This window comes from Gouania willdenowi, chromosome 10 (genome assembly GCF_900634775.1).
Source record: "Gouania willdenowi chromosome 10, fGouWil2.1, whole genome shotgun sequence".
In the NCBI taxonomy this organism is placed as follows: Eukaryota; Metazoa; Chordata; class Actinopteri; order Blenniiformes; family Gobiesocidae; genus Gouania; species Gouania willdenowi.
In genome coordinates, this window is record NC_041053.1 from 20,007,217 (window position 1) to 20,015,065 (window position 7,849).

Here is a 7,849-nt window from a genome sequence, read left to right on the forward strand (position 1 = left end):
TGGGGTTAAATTTTTGTTTTGCCACAGATGTTAAAATCTGCTCTGGCTGGGGTCAAATATTTATATTTTGCCGGCAGATCTTAAAATCTGCTCTGGCTGGGGTCAAATATTTATATTTTGCCGGCAGATGTTAAAATCTGCTCTGGCTGGGGTCAAATATTTATTTTATTTTTTTGCCGGAATGTTAAAATGTGCTCCGGCTGGGGTCAAATATAACGTTTTTGCCGACAGATGTTAAAATCTGCTCCGGCTGGGGTCAAATATTTGTTATGGCGCAGATAATAAAATCTGCTCTGGCTGGGGTTAAATATTTATATTTTTCCGCAGATGTTAAAATCTGCTCCGGCTGGGGTCAAATATTTATTTTATGTTTTTGCCGGCAGATGTTAAAATCTGCTCCGGCTGTGGTTAAATTTACTTATTTTTTTTGCCGGCAGATGTTAAAATCTGCTTTGGCTGGGGTTAAATTTTTGTTTTGCCACAGATGTTAAAATCTGCTCTGGCTGGGGTCAAATATTTATATTTTGCCGGCAGATCTTAAAATCTGCTCTGGCTGGGGTCAAATATTTATATTTTGCCGGCAGATGTTAAAATCTGCTCCGGCTGGGGTCAAATATTTATTTTATTTTTTTGCCGGAATGTTAAAATGTGCTCCGGCTGGGGTCAAATATAACGTTTTTGCCGACAGATGTTAAAATCTGCTCCGGCTGGGGTCAAATATTTGTTTTGCCACAGATGTTAAAATCTGCTCTGGCTGGGGTTAAATATTTATATTTTTCCGCAGATGTTAAAATCTGCTCCGGCTGGGGTCAAATATTTATTTTATTTTTTTGCCGGCAGATGTTAAAATCTGCTCCGGCTGGGGTCAAATATTTATATTTTGCCGGCAGATGTTAAAATCTGCTCCGGCTGGGGTCAAATATTTATATTTTGCCGGCAGATGTTAAAATCTGCTCCGGCTGGGGTCAAATATTTATTTTATTCTTTTGCCGGCAGATGTTAAAATCTGCTCCGGCTGGGGTCAAATATTTATATTTTGCCGGCAGATCTTAAAATCTGCTCCGGCTGGGGTCAAATATTTATATTTTGCCGGCAGATGTTAAAATCTGCTCCGGCTGGGGTCAAATATTTATTTATTTTTGCCGGCAGATGTTAAAATCTGCTCCGGCTGGGGTCAAACATTTGTTTTGCCACAGATGTTAAAATCTGCTCTGGCTGGGGTTAAATATTTATTTTATTTTTTTGCCGGAATGTTAAAATGTGCTCCGGCTGGGGTCAAATATTTATTTTATTTTTTTGCCGGCAGATGTTAAAATCTGCTCCGGCTGGGGTCAAATATTTATTTTTTTTGCCGACAGATGTTAAAATCTGCTCCGGCTGGAGTCAAATATTTGTTTTGCCACAGATGTTAAAATCTGCTCTGGCTGGGGTTAAATATTTATATTTTTCCGCAGATGTTAAAATCTGCTCCGGCTGGGGTCAAATATTTATTTTATTTTTTTGCCGGCAGATATTAAAATCTGCTCCGGCTGGGGTCAAATATTTATATTTTGCCGGCAGATCTTAAAATCTGCTCTGGCTGGGGTCAAATATTTAGTTTTGCCGGCAGATGTTAAAATCTGCTCTGGCTGGGGTCAAACATCTGTTTTGCCGCAGATGTTAAAATCTGCTCCGGCTGGGGTCAAATATTTATATTTTGCCGGCAGATGTTAAAATCTGCTCCGGCTGGGGTCAAATATTTATTTATTTTTGCCGGCAGATGTTAAAATCTGCTCCGGCTGGGGTCAAATATTTATTTTATTTTTTTGCCGGCAGATGTTAAAATGTGCTCCGGCTGGGGTCAAATATTTGTTTTGCCACAGATGTTAAAATCTGCTCTGGCTGGGGTTAAATATTTATATTTTTCCGCAGATGTTAAAATCTGCTCCGGCTGGGGTCAAATATTTATTTTATTTTTTTGCCGGCAGATGTTAAAATCTGCTCCGGCTGGGGTCAAATATTTATATTTTGCCGGCAGATGTTAAAATCTGCTCTGGCTGGGGTCAAATATCTGTTTTGCCGCAGATGTAAAAATCTGCTCCGGCTGGGGTCAAATATTTATATTTTGCCGGCAGATGTTAAAATCTGCTCCGGCTGGGGTCAAATATTTTATTTTTTTGCCGGCTGATGTTAAAATCTGCTCCGGCTGGGGTCAAATATTTATATTTTGCCGGCAGATGTTAAAATCTGCTCCGGCTGGGGTCAAATATTTATTTATTTTTGCCGGCAGATGTTAAAATCTGCTCCGGCTGGGGTCAAATATTTGTTTTGCCACAGATGTTAAAATCTGCTCTGGCTGGGGTTAAATATTTATATTTTTCCGCAGATGTTAAAATCTGCTCCGGCTGGGGTCAAATATTTATTTTATTTTTTTGCCGGCAGATGTTAAAATCTGCTCCGGCTGGGGTCAAATATTTATATTTTGCCGGCAGATGTTAAAATCTGCTCCGGCTGGGGTCAAATATTTATTTATTTTTGCCGGCAGATGTTAAAATCTGCTCCGGCTGGGGTCAAATATTTGTTTTGCCACAGATGTTAAAATCTGCTCTGGCTGGGGTTAAATATTTATATTTTTCCGCAGATGTTAAAATCTGCTCCGGCTGGGGTCAAATATTTATTTTATTTTTTTGCCGGTAGATGTTAAAATTTGCTCCGGCTGGGGTCAAATATTTATATTTTGCCGGCAGATGTTAAAATCTGCTCCGGCTGTGGTTAAATTTACTTATTTTTTTGCCGGCAGATGTTAAAATCTGCTTTGGCTGGGGTTAAATTTACTTATTTTTTTTGCCGGAATGTTAAAATGTGATCCGGCTGGGGTCAAATATAACGTTTTTGCCGACAGATGTTAAAATCTGCTCTGGCTGGGGTCAAATATTTGTTTTGCCACAGATGTTAAAATCTGCTCTGGCTGGGGTTAAATATTTATTTTTTTGCCGGCAGATGTTAAAATCTGCTCCGGCTGGGGTCAAATATTTATTTTTTTTTGCCGGTAGATGTTAAAATTTGCTCCGGCTGGGGTCAAATATTTATATTTTGCCAGCAGATGTTAAAATCTGCTCCGGCTGTGGTTAAATTTACTTATTTTTTTGCCGGAATGTTAAAATGTGCTCCGCTGGGGTCATTTATTTATTGATTATTTTTTTTTTGCCGGCAGGTGTTAAAATCTGCTCTGGCTGGGGTCAAATATAATGTTTTTGCCGGCAGATGTTAAAATCTGCTCTGGCTGGGGTCATTTATTTATGTTTTGCTGGCAGATGTTAAAATCTGCTCTGGCTGGAATCATTTATTTATATTTTGCCACAGATGTTAAAATCTGCTCTGGCTGGGGTCAAATGTTTGTTTTGCCACAGATGTTAAAATCTGCTCCGGCTGGGGTCAAATATTTGTTTTTCCGCAGATGTTAAAATCTGCTCCGGCTGGGGTCAAATATTTATTTATTTTTTTGCTGGCAGATGTTAAAATCTGCTCTGGCTGGGGTCAAATATTTGTTTTGGCGCAGATGTTAAAATCTGCTCTGGCTGGGGTCAAATATTTATATTTTTCCACAGATGTTAAAATCTGCTCCGGCTTGGGTCAAATATTTATTTATTTTTTGCCGGCAGATGTTAAAATTTCCTCCGGCTGGGGTCAAAAAGTAATATTTTGCCGGCAGATGTTAAAATCTGCTCTGGCTGGGGTCAAATATTTGTTTTGCTGGCAGATGTTAAAATCTGCTCTGGCAGGGGTGACATATTTGTTTCGCGGCAGATGTTAAAATCTGCTCTGGCTGGGATTAAATACGTTTTTGCCGGCAGATGTTAAAATCTGCTCCGGCTGGGGTCAAATATTTATGTTTTGCCGGCAGATGTTCAAATCTGCTCTGGCTGGGGTCAAATATCTGTTTTGCCGCAGATGTTAAAATCTGCTCTGCCTGGGGTCAAATATTTATTTTTATTTTGCTGGCAGATGTTAAAATCTGCTTTGGCTGGGGTCAAATAGTTAATTATGCCGGCAGATGTTAAAATCTGCTCCGGCTGGGGTCAAATATAACGTTTTTGCCGGCAGATGTTAAAATCTGCTCCGGCTGTGGTTAAATTTACTTATGTTTTTTGCCGGAATGTTAAAATGTGCTCCGGCTGGGGTCAAATATAACGTTTTTGCCGACAGATGTTAAAATCTGCTCCGGCTGGGGTCATTTATTTATTAATTTTTTTGCCGGCAGGTGGTAAAATCTGCTCCGGCTGGGGTCAAATAGTTAATTATGCTGGCAGATGTTAAAATCAGCTTTGTCTGGGGTCAAATAGTTAATTTCGCCGGCAGATGTTTAAATCTGCTCTGGCTGGGGTCAAATATTTATTTTTTTTGCCGGCAGATGTTAAAATCTGCTCTGGCTGGAATCATTTATTTATATTTTGCCAGCAGATGATAAAATCTGCTCTGGCTGGGGTCAGATACTTATATTTTTCCAGATGTTAAAATCTGCTCCGGCTGTGGTCAAATATTTATTTATTTTTTTGCCGGCAGATGTTCAAATCTGCTTTGTTGGGGTCAAATAGTTATATTTTGCTGGCAGATGTTAAAACCTGCTCCGGCTGGGGTCAAACATTTATTTTTTTTGCCGGCAGATGTTAAAATCTGCTCCGGCTGGGGTCATATTTGTTTTGCCGCAGATGTTAAAATCTGCTCTGCCTGTGGTCAAATATTTGTTTTGCGGCAGATGTTAAAATCTGCTCTGGCTGGGATCAAATACAACGTTTTTGCCGGCAGATGTTAAAATTTGCTCCGGCTGGGGTCAAAGATAACGTTTTTGCTGGCAGATGTTAAAAGCTGCTCTGGCTGGGGTCAAATATTTATATTTTGCCGGCAGATCTTAAAATCTGCTCTGGCTGGGGTCAAATATTTATATTTTGCCGGCAGATGTTAAAATCTGCTCCGGCTGGGGTCAAATATTTATATTTTGCCGGCAGATCTTAAAATCTGCTCTGGCTGGGGTGAAATATTTATATTTTGCCGGCAGATGTTAAAATCTGCTCCGGCTGGGGTCAAATATTTATATTTTGCCGGCAGATCTTAAAATCTGCTCCGGCTGGGGTCAAATATTTATATTTTGCCAGCAGATCTTAAAATCTGCTCTGGCTGGGGTCAAATATTTATATTTTGCCGGCAGATCTTAAAATCTGCTCCGGCTGGGGTCAAATATTTATATTTTGCCGGCAGATCTTAAAATCTGCTCTGGCTGGGGTGAAATATTTATATTTTGCCGGCAGATGTTAAAATCTGCTCCGGCTGGGGTCAAATATTTATATTTTGCCGGCAGATCTTAAAATCTGCTCCGGCTGGGGTCAAATATTTATATTTTGCCAGCAGATCTTAAAATCAGCTCTGGCTGGGGTCATATTTATATTTTGCCAGCAGATGTTAAAATCTGCTCCGGCTGGGATCAAACATAATGTTTTTGCCGGCAGATGTTAAAATCTGCTCTGGCTGGGGTCAAATATTTATATTTTGCCGGCAGATGTTAAAATCTGCTCTGCCTGGGGTCAAATATTTATTTTTTTGCTGGCAGATGTTAAAATCTGCTTTGGCTGGGGTCAAATAGTTAATTATGCCGGCAGATGTTAAAATCTACTCTGGCTGGGGTCATTCATTTATATTTTGCCGGCAGATGTTAAAATCTGCTCTGGTTGGGGTCAAATAGTTATATTTTGCCGGCAGATGTTAAAATCTGCTCCGGCTGGGGTCATTCATTTATATTTTGCCGGCAGATGTTAAAATCTGCTCTGGCTGGGGTCAAATGTTTGTTTTGCCGGCAGATGTTAAATCTGCTTTGGCTGGGGTCAAATAGTTTATTTTGCCGGCAGATGTTAAAATCTGCTCTGGCCGGGGTCATATTTACCCACAGTGTTGACCATGTGGGTCTTGAACACGGATCCTGCATCCTTCTTTGACTCTGATTCCACCTGTTACGTAAAGTGGATCACCTGCATAGCTACAGAATCGACTGATGCACCCTTGCTAACCCTGATTTTTATTGTTTTAGATTTTGCTGATACAGACCTGCTGCTTTTGCTGTCAACGTCTCCTGTGCTCTTCGTTCAATCTACAACCAGGTCATTTTTCCCTTGTTCTGATCACTACTCGTGTCCTTTTTGCATTGACCAGGTCAGTAACGCAGGTTCTTTTTGCTTTTTTTCGGATTTACAAGCAGATCTTTTTCAATTGTTGCAATCCAGGTTGTTTTTGCATTGATCTTATCACTAATCAAGGTTGTTTTTGCTTTGATCTCATCACTAATCCAGGTCATCTTTGCATTGATCTGATCACTAATCCAGGTTGTTTTTTGCATTGATCCAATATAACCGGGTCAATTGTACAATGTTCTGGTTACTAACCCGGGTCCTTTTTGCATTGATCAATCAATAACCTCGGTTGGTTTTTTTTTTTTTTTTTTTTGCGTTGATCTGATCACTAACCCAGGTCCTTTTTACTTTGTTCTGGTTTACAAGCAGGTAATTTTTCAATTGTTGCAATTACAAACCCAGGTCGTTTTTGCTTTGATTTGTCACTAATCCAGGTTGTTTTTGCTTTCATCTGATTCCTAATCCAGGTTCTTTTTGCTTTTTCGGATTTACAAGCCGATCTTTTTCAATTGTTGCAATCCAGGTTGTTTTTGCATTGATCTTATCACTAATCAAGGTTGTTTTTGCTTTGATCTCATCACTAATCCAGGTCATCTTTGCTTTGATCTGATCACTAATCCAGGTTGTTTTTTGCATCGATCCAATATAACCAGGTCAATCGTACAATGTTCTGGTTACTAACCCGGGTCCTTTTTGCATTGATCAATCAATAACCTAGGTTGTTCGTTTTTTTTTTTTTGCGTTGATCTGATCACTAACCCAGGTCCTTTTTACTTTGTTCTGGTTTACAAGCAGGTAATTTTTCAATTGTTGCAATCACAAAACCAGGGCATCTTTGCTTTGATCTGATCACTAATCCAGGTTGTTTTTGCATTGATAGAAAAAATAAAACCAGGTCAATTGTGCATTGTTCTGGTCACTAACCCGGGTCTTTCTACATTTATCAATCAATAACTAAGGTCATTGTTGTATTGATTGATCAATATTACCCAGGTCATTATTACATTGATCGATCAATAACTGAGGTGTTATTTTTGCATTGAACTGATCACTAACCCACGTCGTTTTTGCATTTTTCCAATGTACAAGGTCATTTTAACGTTCTGATCACCAACCTATGTCTTTATGATTTGTTTTGATAACTAACCCAGATCCTTTTTGCATTGAACAGATCATTAACCCAGGTTATTTTTGCATTGTTCTGATCACTAACCCAAGTCTTTCATTGTTCCCATCATAAACCCAAGTCCTCTTTTTTTTAAATTACGATCACTAATCCAGGTCTTTTTTACATTATGGTTACCAACATCTTTTTTGCATTGCTCTGATCACTAACTCGGGTCCTTTTTGCATTGGTCCCATATGTAGCAAATCCTTTTTTGCGTTGTTCCAATGTACAACCAGGTCTTTTTTGCATTTATTTGAATCATAACAGCGTAGCATCAACTCACTAACAGAGAAAGCATCTGTTGATTTTTGTTAACAATCTTGAGGATTGCAGCAAAAGTGCAAACTGTAGAGTCTGGATGAGGTTCAAACGTTCCTGTTGCTTGCTGATCATTGCATTCCAAGAGCTGGATTGCTGTACTCTAGCAATTATACCAGCAGCAAATGGGAGCAAATGCATGCTCAAGGCTTCCACCGAACTTCTCTACGGTGTCGAAGTTGGACAAACTTAAGACTACCACTCA